The sequence below is a fragment of the Mustelus asterias genome, chromosome 5 (genome assembly GCF_964213995.1).
Source record: "Mustelus asterias chromosome 5, sMusAst1.hap1.1, whole genome shotgun sequence".
NCBI lineage: Eukaryota > Metazoa > Chordata > Chondrichthyes > Carcharhiniformes > Triakidae > Mustelus > Mustelus asterias.
This window is the reverse complement of record NC_135805.1, coordinates 147,738,800-147,756,081: the sequence shown is the minus strand read 5'-3', so window position 1 is coordinate 147,756,081 and position 17,282 is coordinate 147,738,800. Positions and strand designations below refer to the sequence as shown.

General features: G+C 46.7%; 1 pseudogene; it reads right to left on the bottom strand.

The window, feature by feature from the left end:
• Positions 1–17,282, bottom strand: part of LOC144494056 (ADP-ribosylhydrolase ARH1-like) — a 50,577-nt pseudogene that overhangs the window by 32,489 nt on the left and 806 nt on the right.

Sequence of the window (17,282 nt, the reverse complement as noted above, 5' to 3'; positions counted from 1 at the left end):
GACAATCAACAATGGTTTCATGGTCATCACTAGATTCTTAATTCCAGATATTTTTAATTGAATTCAAATTCCAGCAGCTGCCGTGATGGGATTCGAACCCGGGTCCACAGAATATTAGCTGAGTTTCTTGATTAATAGACTAGTGATAATACCCTAGGTTATCAAAAATTATACCGATACGTTAGATGTTGAAAGTTACTAGTCAAAGCACAAATCTGTATTCAGTGCATGAAAGTTGAAGGGGAACTCCACACTGACATATCAGAAACTGACAGGTACAGAGTTAGAAACAGACATCTGAAGCTGAAATTTAAAAAAACATCTCCCTCTGGTAACAAAAGCTGAGCTACGGGATTCTAGTTCTGAGTTAAGATTGAGCGGACTGTAGTTGTTTGAATTGGAACATTATCTGACAAAGGGAGATTTAATTGAAGTGCAAAAATGAGATGGGTTTTGATTAAGTGGATAGGAAGGCCTTACTTCCTTCAATACACAGGCCCAAAATCTAATACACAGATTCCTAATAACAGCTTGGAGTTTTAGTGGGGAGTTGGAACCATAGAATCATATAATCCCTACAGTGCAGAAGGAGATCATTCAGCTCATCGAGTCTGCACCGACCACAATCCCACCCAGGCCCTATCCCTGCAACCCTACATATTTATCCTACTAATCCCCCTGTCACGAGGGCCAATTTAGCATGGCCAATTAACATAACCTGCACATCTTTGGATCAGAGACAACGTCTTCATGCAGCAAGTGGTGGGTATCAAGAACTCACTGCTGGAAGTCTGCTGGAGACAGAAGCCCTCCGAACATCTTGTAAAATTCTTGGATTTCCAATGACATGAAATGAGGGGGAAGTGGTGGCATAGTGGCATTCTCACTGGACTAGTAATGCAGGGAACCAGACAGCATTGTTTTTAATCAGTTGGTTTATGACATACAAGCATGGGTTGTTCCCTGTGTCTGTCAGTTTTGGTTAGGTGAGTGATACTTTTCATCATTATCTGTCAATTTCCACTATTTAAAAGAAATTATTTTAAAGGTTAAGTTAAAGTTTATTTATCAGTGTCACAAGTTGGCTTACACTAACACTGCACTGAGAGAATATTTAACTTGGACAATGCACCTAACAACACGTCTTTCAGACTGCGGGAGGAAACCAGGGCACCCAGAGGAAAACCACGCAGACACGGAGAGAACGTACTAACCCCACACAGACAGTGACCCAAAGAGGAATTGAACCCAGGTCCCTGGCACTGTGAAGCAGCAGTGCTAAACTCTGTGCTACCATGTCACCCTGGGATCTTACTTTTCACACTATTACATTTCTGCTTGAGAGCATGGGCTACATACTGTGTATTTTATACACATGTTTCAGCGTGGTGCGTCCACTTCAATTGCACTATTCTGAGAGGTGGCCGTGAGTTTTGTAATGTGTATTTGATTGCTTTGTGTTGATATGTTTTTCTGTGTCTATCAATGTGAATTCAATCTGTATTTGTCACTCCTTGCTAGGTGGGTATGGCACATTGCTTTGCTTGTTTTAAGACAGAAATAAAAAAATGCAAAAAGTAAGATCTCATTTAAATTGCGGAAACAGCCAGGTAATGATGAAAATGCTTACTCGCATAACCAAAACTGGCAGGCCGGGAGGAAAACTCATGCTTGTGTGTCATAAAACCAACTGATATGGTTTAAAAATAATATAATCCATCTAACCTGCACATCTTTAGACTCTAAGGGGCAATTTAGCATGGCCAATCCGCCTAACCTGTATATCTTTGGACACTAAGGGGCAATTCAGCATGGCTAATCCACCTAACCTGTATATCTTTGGACACTAAGAGGCAATTTAGCATGGCTAATCCACCTAACCTGTACATCTTTGGACACTAAGGGGCAATTCAGCATGGCCAATCTACCTATCCTACACATCTTAGGACACTAAGGGGCAAGTTAACATGGCTAATCCACTTAACCTGCACATCTATAGACACTAAGGGGCAATTTAGCATGGCCAATCTACCTGACCAACACATCTTAGGACACTAAGGGGCAACTTAATATGGCTACTTGTGTGGCGTTTGCACACTCTCCCATGTTTGCGTGGGTTTCCTCCAGGTGCTCTGGTTTCCTCCCATAGTCCAAAGATGGGCAGGTTAGGAGTATTGGCCATGCTAAATTGCCCCTTTGTGTCCCAAAGTTAGGGGGATTGGTGGGGTAAATACATGAGGTTGTGGGGATAGGGCCTGTGTGGGTACTTCTATCAGAGGTTCGGTGCAGACTTGATGGGCTCAATGGCCTCCTTCTGCACTGTAGAGATTCCATGGTTCTATGATCATTGGACTGTGAGAGGAAACCAGAGCACCCAGAGGAAATCCATGCAGACATGGGGAGAAGGTGCAAACTCCACACATTCACCCAAGCCCAGACTTGAACCCGGGTCACTCTTCATTTGTCAATCTTTGGTGCTTTATGTGGGATTTTTTCTGTAAGCATGTGTTTCTGGTACTCTATGGGCATAATCAATGAAATGCTCTACCTCTGAGTCTCTGATGCATGGCGAGTTATTTACGAGGTTAGATTGGAGAGATTGGGACTGTTCTCCATGGAGGGGAGAAGGTTCAGAGGAGATTTGATGACATATTCAAAATCATGAGTCGGGTGGGGGGAGGGGGGGGGGGGGGGGGGAGGGGGGGGGTGGTGGGTGCGGGAGGGGGGTGGGGGGGGAGGGCGGGGGATGGGTGGGGGTAGGGGAGCGTGGTGAGAAGGGGGCTGCTGGACAGAGTAGATAGGGAGAAACTGTTCCCGCTCCTAAAAAAGGATTGAGAATGAGAGGGCATAAATTGTAAATGATTTATGGAAGAAGCAAATGTGATGTGAGAAAAAGCTTCTCCCCACAGCAAGTGTTTTGGGTCTGGAATGCACTGTTTGGAAGTGTGGTCAAAGCATTCGAGAGGATATTAGATGACTATTGGAATACAATCAAAGTGCAGGGTTACAGGGAAAAGGCACGGGGATGGCACTCAGTCATGCTGCTCTCTGGGACAGCTGGTGCAGATACAATGGGCCAAATGGCCTCGTTCTGTCCTGTCACAATTCTGTGATTTGGGAGTCATTCACTGTCTATCGGAGTACATAGCTTCAAGCCAACTGTCATCACAATCAAGGGTGAACATGAGAAAGAGAAATCAGGGAAATTGGGCAGCATGGTGACACAGTGGTTTGCACTGCTGACTCATAGCGCCAGGGTCCCGGGTTCAAATCCCGGCTTGGGTCAGCGTCTGTGTGGAGTTTGCACATTCTCACCATGTCTGGGTGGGTTTCCCCCGGGTGCTCCGGTTTCCTCCCACACTTCAAAGATGTGCTAGTTAGGTGGATTGGCCATGCTAAAATGTCCCCAGAGTGTCAGGGGTGAGCGAGGGTAAATGTATGGGGTTATGGGGATAGGGCCCGGGTGGGATTGTGGTTGGTGCAGACTCGATGGGCCAAAAGGCTCCTTCTGCATTGTATGATTCTATGATTAGAAATTACTGGAACACTGTGATTGGATAGACAGGGGTTGTTTTCCTTGGAGCAGAAGAGACTTGGGGGGTGGGGGTGGGGGGGGGGGGGGGTGGGGGGGGTGGGGGGGGGGGGTGGGGGGGGTGGGGGGGGGTGGTGGGGGGGGTGGTGGGGGTGGCGGGGGGGTGGCGGGGTGGGGGTGGCGGGGTGGGGGGGCGGGGGGGGGCGGGGCGGGGGGGTGGTGGGGGGGGGGGTGGCGGCGGGGGGGGGGGTGACGGGGGGGTGGCGGGGGGGGCGGGGTGGGCGGGGGCGGGGGGGTGGCGGGGGGGGGGTGGGGGGGGTGGGGGGTGGGGGGTGGGGGGGGTGGGGGGGTGGGGGGGGTAGGGACATGATTGGGATGTATAAAATTATGAGGCCACAGATAGAGTAGATGGGAAGAAACCTGTCCCCTTGTTGGGGGGACCAATGATGTGGAGATGCCGGCGTTGGACTGGGGTGAACACAGTAAGAGTTTTAACAACACCAGGTTGAAGTCCAACAGGTTTACTTGGTAGCAAATACCATTAGCTTTCGGAGTGCTGCTCCTTCGTCAGATGGAGTGGAAATCTGCTCTCAAATAGGGCACAGAGACTCAAAATCAAGTTACAGAATACTGATTAGAATGCAAATCTCTACAGCCAACCAGTTCTTAAAGATACAGACAATGTGAGTGGAGGGAGCATTAAGCACAGGTTAAAGAGATGTCTATTGTCTCCAGACAGGACAGCCAGCAAGTCCAGGGGGCGGGACCAATGACCAGGGGACATATATTTAATGGGCAGGAGGTTTAGGGGGAATGTGAGGAAAAATATTTTCACTCAGAGGGTGGTGGGAGTCTGGAACTCACTGCCTGAAAAAGTGGTGGAGGTGGGAACCCTCATAACATTGAAGAAGTGCTTCGATGTGCTCTTGTGAGGTCGAGTCGTACAAGGCTATGGGCCTAGTGCTGGAAAACAGGGTGAGAATAGTTGCGGGGGAGGGGGGGTCTTGTGTTGGGTGGGGGGGAGTGGGGGCCTAGGTTGGGTGGTGGGGGGAGGCTGTGACTGGCACAGACACGATGGGCTGAAGGGTCTTTTCCTGTTTTGTAGAGCTTTATGGAGTCGATGACTCGATGGAGCAGGATGCAGGAAAACACGCTCAAAGGGGAGGTTTAATAAATGTGTGGTGAGGGACACATGTGGAGTTATGAGGGAAGAGCAGAGAATATGTAAAACGAACCCTCTGTCTCAATCTCTGATTCTGAGAAAGGCGGGTGGCTTGAATAAATAACTTACCTAAATGATTGCATTGAGTAATTATAGACCAGTGAGTCTTACTTCTGTTGTGGGCAAAGTTTTGGAAAGGATTATAAGAGATAGGATTTATAATCATCTAGAAAGGAATAATTTGATTAGGGATAGTCAACACGGTTTTGTGAAGGGTAGGTCGTGCCTCACAAACCTTATTGACTTCTTTGAGAAGGTGACCAAAGAGGTGGATGAGGGTAAAGCAGTTGATGTGGTGTATATGGATTTCAGTAAAGCATTTGATAAGGTTCCCCATGGTAAGCTATTGCAGATGATACAGAGGCATAGGATTGAGGGTGATTTAGCAGTTTGGATCAGGAATTGGCTAGCTGTAAGAAGACAGAGGGTGGTGGTTGAAGGGGAATGTTCATCCTGGAGTTCAGTTACTAGTGGTGTACCGCAAGGATCTGTTTTGGGTCACCGCTGTTTGTCATTTTTATAAATCACCTGGATGAGGGCGTAGAAGGATGGGTTAGTAAATTTGCGGATGACACTAAGGTCGGTGGAGTTGTTTCAGGTTACAGAGAGACATAGATAACCTGCAGTGCTGGGCTGAGAGGTGGCAAATGGAGTTCAATGCGGAAAAGTGTGAGGTGATTCACTTTGGAAGGAGTAACAGGATTACAGAGTACTGGGCTAATGGTAAGATACTTGGTAGTGTGGCTGAACAGAGAGATCTCGGTGTCCATGAGCATAGATCCCTGAAAGTTGGCACCCAGGTTGATAGGGTTGTTAAGAAGGCGTACGGAGTGTTAGCTTTTATTGGTAGAGGGATTGAGTTTCGGAACCAGGAGCTCATGTTGCAGCTGCACAAAACTCTGGTGCGGCCGCACTTGGAGTATTGCGTACAGTTCTGGTCACCGCATTATAGGAAGGACGTGGAAGCATTGGAAAGGGTGCAGAGGGGATTTACTAGGATGTTGCCTGGTATGGTGGGAAGGTCTTATGAGGAAAGGCTGAGGGACTTGAGGTTGTTTTCGTTAGGGAGAAGAAGGTTAAGAAGTGACTTAATAGAGGCATACAAGATGATCAGAGGATTAGATAGGGTGGATAGTGAGAGCCTTTTTCCTCGGATGGTGTTGGCTAGCACGAGGGGACATAGCTTTAAATTGAGGGGTGATAGATATAGGACAGATGTTAGAGGTAGGTTCTTTATTCAGAGAGTAGTAAGGGCGTGGAATGCCTGCAGCAGTAGTGGACTCGCCAACATTAAGGGCATTTAAATGGTCATTGGATAAACATATGGATGATATTGGAAAAGTGTAGGTTAGATGGGCTTTAGATTGGTTTCACTGGTCAGCGCAACATCGAGGGTCGAAGGGCCTGTACTGCGCTGTAATAAAAAAAAGATGTGGAGATGCCGGCGTTGGACTGGGGTAAGCACAGTAAGAAGTCTCACAACACCAGGTTAAAGTCCAACAGGTTTATTTGGTAGCAAATACCATAAGCTTTCGGAGCACAGCTCCTTCGTCAGATGGAGTGGTCTCTGTTCTCCAACAGTGCACAGACACAGAAATCAAGTTACAGAATACTAATTAGAATGTAAATCTCTACAGCCAGCCAGGTCTTAAAAGGTACAGATAATGTGGGTGGAGGGAACATTAAACACAGGTTAAAGAGATGTGTATTGTCTCCAGACAGAACAGCTAGTGAGATTATGCAAGACCAGGGGCAAGCTGTGGGGGTTACTGATAATGTGACATAAATCCAACATCCCGGTTTAGGCCATCCTCATGTGTGCGGAACTTGGCTATCAGTTTCTGCTCAGCGACTCTGCGCTGTCGTGTGTCGTGAAGGCCGCCTTGGAGAACGCTTACCTGAAGATCCAAGGCTGAATGCCCGTGACTGCTGAAGTGCTCCCCGACAGGAGAACAGTCTTGCCTGGTGATTGTCGAGTGGTGTTCATTCATCCGTTGTCGTAGCGTCTGCATGGTTTCCCCAATGTACCATGTAAAAAAAGGCAGCGACTCTTTTGGAAAATGGGTTAATAAGACAATGGTGCTGTTTGTTTTCATTCACCACACAGTGAATGTGATCAGGCAGTGTCATTGCAAGCTCAGCAGCTCCCCCCCCCCCCCCCCCGCCGCCCCCACCACCCCCCTGCCCCCACACCTCCAGCCCCAAGTGGTTGGTATCAGCTCACACTGAGGGAAAGCTCCAAATACTTGGTGTTTGCTGCCATCTCCTGGCTGTAAGGGAGCACCGCATCCAGTCCAAACTTTCTCAGCAACCATTTCACACTGCTTGCTCCCCCTCTTGGCATTTAAAATGGTTGCACAGAGTCCTGTTAATATGTGACTTGCAGCTACACAAAAAGATTAAACACATGGGCAGTCAGAGGGCTGGTTTCGAAATGAACAGAGCCTGAGCAGCTTTGGCAATATCTGTCCTTCCGTCCCATTCCTGCAGGACTTCACAGTAAACATTATTAATAACAAACCCTGATGGTCAGTCTGCCAGAGTTTTTGATTTGATTTTGATTTGATTTATTATTGTCACATGTATTAACATACAGTGAAACGTATTGTTTCTTGCGCGCTAGACAGACAAAGCATACCGTTCATAGAGAAGGAAATGATAGAGTGGAGAATGTAGTGTTACAGTCATCACTGGGGTGCAGAGAAAGATCAACTTAATGCGAGGTAGGTCCATTCAAAAGTCTGACAGCAGCAGGGAAGAAGCTGTTCTTGAGTCGGTTGGTACGTGACGTCAGACTTTTGTATCTTTTTCTCGACGGAAGAAGGTGGAAGAGAGAATGTCCGGGGTGCGTGTGGTCCTTAATTTTGCTGACTGCTTTGCCGAGGCAGCGGGAAGTGTAGACAGAGTTAATGGATGGGAGGCTGGTTTGCGTGATGGACTGGGCTACATTCATAACCATTTGTAGTTCCTTGCAGTCTTGGGTAGAGCAGGAGCCATACCAAGCTGTGATACAACCAGAAAGAATGCTGTCTATGGTGCATCTGTAAAAGTTGGTGAGAGTCGTCGTGGACATGCCAAATTTCCTTAGTCTTCTGAGAAAGTAGAGGCGTTGGTGGACTTTCTTAACTATAGTGTCAGCATGGGGGACCAGGACAGGTTGTTGGTGACCTGGATACCTAAGTGTCAGTTCAGCCCTGGATCTGATTCCCTGCGCTAGGATTTCAGAACTAGAGTCAGAAATGCCCATTTCCGAACTGAAATTCACAAAACGTTGTCATTAACCATTTGATCGCCAATAAAATTGAATTGCAAGTTGTTGAGTTGATTCCATTCTTTCTATCCAAGTTTAATGTAGCGCATTAAGCTTCTGGTCTGAATAAATAATCAAGGATTTGAAGTGCATAAGATTCTGAGGGGTATGGACAGGGTGAGGAGGGAGCAGCTGTTCCCCTTGGTTGAGAGACCAATCACGAGAGGACATCGTTTGAGGGTGAAGGACAGGAGATTCAGAGGGGATTTGAGAAAAAGCTTTTTCACTCAGAGGGTGGTGGGAATCTGGAACGCGCTGCCTGGGAAGGTAGTGGAGGCTGGAAACCTGACAACTTTAAAAAATATTTGGATGAGCACTTGAAATATCATAAGATCAAGGATATGGGACAAGTGCAGGGAAATGGGATTAGCGCGCCTTTCGTGTTAGTTATTGTAGTGCAGTAATAGAATATACTCATTCAACATGGTAAATAACATTCATGAATATTGAAGCAAAAACTTGCCTTTATTAGCAGAGGCACATAATATAAGAGCTGGAAGTTTATGATGGAGCTGTATAAAATGCTGGTTAGGCCACAGCTAGAGTACTGTGTGCAGTTCTGGTCGCCACACTATTGGAAAGATGTGCTTGCACTGGAGAGAGTGCAGAGGAGGTTCATCAGGATGTTGCCTGGGATGGAGCATTTCAGCTATAAGGAGAGGCTGGTTAGGCTTGGATTGTTTCTTTAGAGCAGTGAAGGCCGAGGGATATTATTAAGTTCTACAGAATTATGAGAAATTTAGATTGGATAGATAGGAAGAATCTATTCCTCATTCTAAAGGGGTGGGATTTGCAGAGAAATCTTTTCACCCAGAGGGTGGTGGGAGTCTGGAACTCGCTGCCTGAAAGGATGATAGAGGTCGGAACTCTCACAATATTTACAATAGATTCCCACAGAATCCATACAGAGCAGAAGAAGGCTATTCAGCCCATTGCTTCTGCACCAACTCTCCGAAAGAGCATCTTAACCAGGCCCACCCCCACCCTATCTCCCTAACCACAGGCGTTTACCATGGCTAATGCACCTAACATATGCTAGGCATTAAAGAGTTATGTACCATGGTCAATCCACCAAACCTATACATTTTTGGACACCAAGGAGCAATTTAACATGGCCAATCCACATAACCTGTACATGTTTGGACTGCGGGAGGATACTGGTGCACCTGGAGGAAACCCATGCAAACACCGCAGACAGTCACCTAAGGCCGGAATTGAACACAGGTCCCTGTCACTGTGAGGCAGCAATGCTAACTACAGTTGAACCGTTCCTCCCTTTAACAAGCATTTGGATGAGTACGCTAAAAGCTATACTTGCAATTCAATTTTATGGGAGGTCAAATGGTTAATGACAAAGACTATGAACCAAGTGCTGGAAAATGGGCTTGGAATAGATAAGTGCTTGATGGCTGGTTTGGATATGATGGCCTGAAGGGCCTCTTTCTGTGCTGTGAAACACTATCATTCAGTGAATTGGAGCTGCATTTTCCCTCCAAAGTAAATAACAAGCCAAGTCAATAATTTGCTTTTGGCACAATGAGCTTTAACATTAGTATACAATCTCAGACAAGAAATCTTGGTTAGTGCCTTCATGTAAACTGCAGCAATTGTCAATCCTCTACATATTGCATTCCTTAACTGCACTGAATTTTCCATTGATTCATTAAACACAAATGGCCCTTTGCAAATCCATGCAGCCTCCAAAATAGGCCTAATTTGCCCTTGAAACATGTGCTATTTTCAAGTCTGTTGTGAGGGAGATAGTGTAATGTTTCATCATGTCTTGATTTTGTTCTCTTATCCTTCTTATAATGGAGTTACATTTACAATTTTCCAAACTTAACTCGTGATTCCTGAATGGTGAGTGCTTTGGAAGATTTTGTCAAATCGAAAAGCCCTGTGTTGGCAACCTTCAGCTATTTGCCAGCCCATAGTCCCGTGATGTATTCTTTGTTTGGTAGCATTGATTTTACTGAGTTCCAATCGTTATTAATGGCACCAAAATGTTGACTGTATAATCCTCTCCCTTGAATGTAAAGATTGTGACCCAGTAATTATTTCACAGGAGTGCCATATAGAATCATAGAATCCGTACAGTGCAGACAGATGCCATTCAGCCCATCTATTCTGCACTGACCCTCCAAAGAGTACCTTACCCAGGCCCACCCTGGCCCTATTCCCGTAACCCCATGTATTTACCATGATTAATTCACCTAACCTGCTCATCTTTGGACTCTCAGGGGCATGGTTAGCACGGCTGGCTCACAGCATCTGGGACCCAGGTTTGATTCTGGTTTGGGTGGCTGTCTGTGTGAAATCTGCACTTCTCCCTGTGTCTGCATGGGTTTCCTCCGGGTGCTCTCATTTCCTCCCACAGTCCGAGAGATGTGTTATTTAGGTACATTGGCCATGCAAAATTCTCCCTCAGTGTGCCCAACAGGAGGCAGAGTGTGGTGACTAGGGGATTTTCACAGTAACTTCATTGCAGTGTTAATGTCAGCCTACTTGTGACACTAATAAATAAAATAAAAATAAAACCTGCACATTATTGGACACAAAGGTGCAATTTACTATGGCCAATCCACCTAACCTGCACATCTTTGTATTTGTATTTTATTGTGTTATTATTCTACATTTATACGGATATATCTGTATTTTTTTCCAATAGCATCCACAAGCTTTTTAATCGCCCACATTACCCTTGACTACCCACCTTCTGCTAATATAATTGTTAACATTAACTTTTAATCTTGAACTCCCTTCCACATTTATTTTCATATTCCCTTTTGTATTCCTGCCATCATCTTCGTCCAATTTTGCTCCTTCAACTGCAATCAATCCCTTGACTTTCCACTATTGTTTGCAAATGTACATGGAGACAATAGTAGGGAAACAAATCTTCACTCAGAGGTTGGTGAAACTGTAGAATTCTCGACCACATGAAAGAGGTAGATATTTTCAAGATTTCGACGGTGTATATGGAGAAAGCAGAAATGTGGCTTTGAGTTCGAGGATCAGACATCATCATATTGAATGGCACAGCAGGCTTGAAGGGCCGAATGACCTACTCCAGTTCCTACTTTCTCTGTTTATATATGTCAGATTATTATATTTTATTTGTTTTATCAAGTGTGTTTGTTCTTACTTAGTCTATATCTAGGGCTTGTATTGAATGAAACATTTTGCAACAGAGTTCATTTATAATTTTAATGCTAACACTTTTGACATTATGTTTTTCTGGACCCTGTCTGATCTCATTGTCCTTCAATCTCACAAAACCCAGATTGTTAAGTTTTTCCTTTTCAAACTGAACACTGAATACAGTTATGCTTTGACCATTACCAGATAAATGTTCCTTCCTCTTAAATTTGGAATGTTGGTTTGTTGCCAGCTCTACAATGGGCTGAAAGTTTTAAATATGTTAGATAATAAGTGTAAAGTCACCATCAACTCAGATGACCATAGGCTGTTCTCCCTTCTGAGGAAGATATCTGACTGGTGGTGATTTAAACTGAGGATCACCGCACCTCAGGCGACAGGCAAATTTGAGCTGGCCTCAAATTAAACCTCAGTCGATATGGGAATACAGCCCGCACTGTTGATATCACGCTGCCTCACAAACATGCCACCCAGCCAACTGAGTTCACCAACCCCCTTGGTCGATGATATTAGCCACCAGTCTTTGGTGTGTTGAATGAATTATTTCAGTCACTGTTTCACTCAGTTTATGCCAAGGGTTGTAAATGTAGGACCGTTCCTTCATCTGCTCGACCACTGTAAAGTTCATTATGAATTGTCAGTCTCTTTGACTGTTGTTTCCTCAGTGTCATAGTTTTATACTGTCCCTTTCCACCTCCTGTATGAAAGAAAACTGTAAGATTAGCTGCGGCTATCACAAAGAGAAGTTTCAGTTCATTTGTCCTTCTGTCTTTAATTTAATGTTTTTAAGTTTGAATGTCCATGTTTGGCATGACTATGGATTAGCATTTGTGTGTGTGTGTGTGTGTGTGTGTGTGTGGGGTGGGGGTGGGAGGGGGCGGGGCGGGGGGGGGGAATGTAAGATAGCATCATATAATCCATACGATGCAGAATGAGGCTACTTGGTCCATCAAGCCTGCACCGAGTCGGAAAGAGCATTCTAGTGAGGCACTCCGCTCAACTCTCCCCCTCCCCTCCTGTCCCTGGAGCCTCACCCATTTACCATGACAATTCCGCTAACCTACATGTCTTTGGACAGCTCACAGAGGTGTGTGGAAGTAATAATTGGGAAATTAAACTGGGGGATTTTGACTTCCCCAGTATAAACTGGGATAATCATAGTGTTAAGGGTTGAAAGGAGCAGATTTCTTCAAATGTGTGCAGGGGAGTTTTTTGTGTCAATATGTAGAGGGCCAACAAACCAAATACATTCTTGCAGAACGATGGCCTTGTGGTATTACCGCTAGACTCGGAATCCAGAAACTCAGCTAATTTTCTGAGGGCCCAGTTTCAAATCCCACCATTGCAGATGGTGGAATTTGAATTCAATATAACATATCACATGGTGGCACTGCCCAAGGGGCCCGGGTTTAATTCTGGACTCGGGTGACTGTCTGCGGGGAGTTTGCACGTTCTCCCCATGTCTGTGTGAGTTTCCTCCGGGTGCTCCGGTTTCCTCCTCACAGTCCAAATGTGTGCAGGTTAGGTGGATTGTCCATGTTAAATTGCTCCTCAGTGTCAGGAGGATTAGCAGGATAAATGTGGGGTTACACGGATTGGATTGTTGTGGGTGCAGGCTTGATGGATGGAATGGCCTCCTTCTGCACTATGTGGTTTCTATGATTCTATATCTGGAATTAAGAGTCTACTTTTAACCATGAAACCATTGCTGATTGTCAGAAAAGCCCATCTCATTCATTAATGTCCTTCCGGGAAAGAACTCTGCCGTCCTTACCCGGTCTGACCAACATGTGACTCCAGAGCCATAGCAATGTGGTAGTCTCTCAACTACTTTCCAATGGCAATTAGGGAGGGGCAATATGAGCTGGCCAGCCAGCAAAACCCATGTCCCATGAATGAATTAAAAAAAAAACTATTCCCAAAATAGGAAAGAACATGGCCAATCCACCCAACATGCACATCTTTGGACACTACAGGGCAATTTACCTGGCCAATCTACCTAACCTGCATATCTTTGGATGCTAAGGGGCAATTTAGCATTATCTATCCACATTACCTGTGCATCTTTGGGCATTAAGGGGCAATTTTCCATGGCCAACCCACCCAACCTGCACACCTTTTGACATTACCAGTCAATTTACCATGGTCAATCCACCTATCCTGCAATTCTTTGGGCACTAAGAGGCAATTTAGCATTGTCCATCCAACTAACCTGCATTTCTTTGGGCACGAAGGAACTTTGTGCCTTTAGCAGAGGTTCAATAACTATGGAGTTCTGACGAAGAGCTATTCAGACTCAAAACATGAGGCTGTTCTCTCTCCACAGATGCTGTCAGACCTGCTGAGATTTCCCAGCGTTCTCCATTTTTGCCATGGTATAATTTAAGGTAAGGGGCAGAATATTGGATGGAATTTGAAGAATTTATTTTTGGGCCAGAAGGTGTAGTTAGGTGGATTGGCCATGCAAAATTGCTCCTTTGTATCCAACGATGTGCAGGTTAGGGGGATTAGATATGGGAGGGGGAATGGGACTAGATATGGGGCGGGGGGGTGGGGGGAGGTGATTCTCCCATCCCGTTGTGCTGCTTTTGTGGCGCTGCGGGTTCGGAGATTAGCGGAGGCTGTTTCCTGGATTCCCCGCTGGGCACCATGGCCTCGACACATCTCTCAGCGCTGGATTTCCGGTGCTATCAGCTCCGCACCAGACATCGGTGCAGAGCAGCAGAATATATGCAGACACTGATTTAAATATACTTTAAATGGCATTAGCGGGCCCAGGACTGAAGCTTCCAGGACCACTGACCTCTCCCCCCCGTCCCCCAACCCCGCCAGGGGTAGTTCACTCCAACAGGTTTTAATAAAGCTCCCCACTTGGGGAGAGCTGGCAGGCCGACCGCACTCCAGTGAAGGGGAGGTGGCAACCAAAGCCACCCAGAGGGACAGGGGCCAGTGGAAGGGGCGGGGGCGGGGGAGTGGGTTGCCCCATAGCCATTGTCAGACTGGCAGTGCCAGATCAGGTCCACTGGCACTGCCCAAGTTGCAAAGTGCAAATGCCAAGCGGGCACCTTGTGCCCATCGCTCATCAGGCATAGGTCAGTGCCAAGGGGACAGGGCCAAACGGGGGGAGGGGCCTGATGAGAGGGCGAGGCCTCTGCAGGCAATCGGTGGGGGTGGAGAGTCCTGCTGCCACTCTGCACAGGGAACACTGACAGAGGCAAGAAGGCCAGCAATTGGGGCGAGGCTTCAGGGTCGGGCGGTGGGCAGACTGCTGGGGGTGTCGTGGCTGCAGGGTAGAATTGAGACTGGGGGGCTCGTGACTGAGGGGGAATTGGGACTTGGTGGGGGCACGGAGAGGCAGTTGGGACTGTGGTTCAGGACTGGGGTGGGGTGGGACTGTGTTGCGGGGGGGTCGGGGCTGGGGAGGTCAGCATTGTGGTGGGAAGGTCGGGGCTGCCGGTGGAGGTCGGGGCTGCCGGTGGAGGTCGGGCCTGCTGGTGGAGGTCGGGGCTGCTGGTGGAGTTCGGGGCTGCTGGTGGAGGGAGGGGGGAATTTGTTTGGATGATTGGGAGATCGAGTGGGCGTGGGGTGGGGGGCAGGCGAGGTTGTCCTGGACACATCCGGGGGGTTAACGATCAGGCTTTGAAGAGGGTTGGGGGGGGGGGGGGTTGGGTGGGGGGGTCGTCTGGCTGGTGATGCGGGGATCGTGGGGCTGGCCAGTGATTGGGAGGATGGCAGACAGGGTCCACTGCGCATGTGCCGATCTTGGCGCTGACAGAGTGGCACATGTGCAGATGCCCACTCAGCGCTATGCTGCTGGCCTCTCCAGGGGGAACACTGATTTTCCGGCGCACTGATTTTCAGTGTGATTCACACCCAGGCTCAGTGCAGTGCTCGGAGTTTGGGAGATTCATTTTGAAGCTACTGTTGAAAACAAAAACAGTTTTATTTACTCCAGTTTTTAATCAAATTTGACACTTAGAATATTTTTGGGAGAATTGCCCCATGGTTAGGGTCTTGCGTAACTTCATTAGATATCTTGGGGTTTCAGATCTGGTCCATAACATGAGTATATGGACGCTGGGTCTCTGCCTTTGTAATAGAAAGGATTATTAATTGGAGGATCAGTTGAACGAGTTGACTGTATGTTCTAGAATGTTGCTTTCAGAGGTTCAGTAAATTGACTGTAATTCCGTGTGAAGGATGCTACATATTGGAGGCAATGACTGGTTCCAAGTAAACATTGTCAAGGTGCAATTCAAAGGAATGCCACTGAACTTAGGCAATAAATTTGTTTTAATTGTGTGCACTGCAACACTTCTCATCAGCCAGATACAAGTGTTACACCAGATTTGTCCCATCTTCCCCTTTCCACTTCAGTGGTAATATTTGCATCACGACGGATGCAGCGATGTTGCAAGCACAGGAGACTGGAGACTCTGACATTTCTGTATTAATTAGTTCAAACGATCCAGACAAATGTGAGGTAATGCATTTTGGAAGGTCTGATACAGATAGGAAATATACAGTAAATGGCAGAACCCTTAAGCGTGTTGATAGGCAGAGGGATCTGGGTGTACAGGTACTCAGGTCAGTGAAAGTGGCAATGCAGGTGGAGAAGGTAGTCAAGAAGGCACATGGCATGCTTGCCTTCATTGGCCGGGATATTGAGTTTAAAAATTGGCAAGTCATGTTGCAGCTTTATAGAACCTTAGTTAGGCCACACTTGGAATATAGTGTTCAATTCTGGTCACCACACTACCAGAAGGATGTGGAGGCTTTGGAGAGGGTACAGAAAAGATTGACCAGGATGTTGCCTGGTATGGATGGCAGTTGCTATGAGGAGAGGTTGGAGAAACTTGGTTCATTCTCGCTGGAGTGACGGAGGTTGAGGGGAGACCTGATAGAAGTCTACAAGATTATGAGAGGCATGGACAGAGTGGGTAGTCAGAAGCTTTTTCCCAGGATGAAAGAGTCAATTACTAGGGGGCATAGGTTTAAGGTGCGAGGGGCAAGGTTTAAAGGAGATATACGAGGTAGATATTGTACACAGAGAGTAGCGGGTGCCTGAAGCTCATTGCCGGGGGAGGTAGTGGAAGCAGGTACGATAGTGACTTTTAAGGGGCGTCTGGACAAATACATGAATAGGAATGGAATAGAGGGATATGGTCCCCGGAAGAGTGGGGGTTTTAGTTAAGTCGGGGAGCATGGTCGGTGCAGGGTTGGGGGGGTGAAGGGCCTGTTCCTGTGCTGTAATTTTCTTTGTTCTTTGTTCTTGATCATATACCTCTGAGAAAATACATTAAGCATAGAGTTACATAGAAACATAGAAGATAGAAGCAGGAGAAGACTCTTCAGGCCCATCGAGCCTGCTCAACCATTTAATTTGATCATGGCTGATCATCAAAATCAATATTCTGATTCCCCCCTTGCCCACCCCCCGCCCCCCCTCCCCCCGCTCCCCCCATATCGCTTGGTCTCTTTCGCCCCAAGAGCTATATCTAATTTCATCTGAAAGTTACACAATGTTTTGGTCTCAACTACTTTCTGTGGTAACGAATTCTACACATTCACCACTCTCTGGGTGAAGAAATTTCTCCTCACCTCAGTCCTAAAAGGTTTACCCCTTACCCTCAATCTACAATCCCGAGATTCAATCACGGTATTCTGGGTTTGGAGTCAGATGGAAGCCAGACGAGGAAGGAAAATGTCCCTCCCAAAAGGGACATCAGTGAACCACATGTACCTTCACAACAATACATAATACTTGTCCATAGTTAAAACCTATCTCCCCACTCATCTGATGAAGGAGCAGTGCTCCAAAAGCTCGTGATTCCAAATAAACCTGTTGGACTTTAACCTGGTGTTGTGAGACTTCTTATTGTCGCTTTAGCATCCTGATTTTATAGATTAACTTTCAATTGCGCCAGCTGCCGTGACGGGATTTGAACCCATGTCACCAATGTAACAACATGGCGTTACTTGGATTACCAGTCCAGTACCTTGACCACTACCCACTGTCCGCTCTCCTTCGCATCTCCGTCAGAGACAGAAAGAGAAGG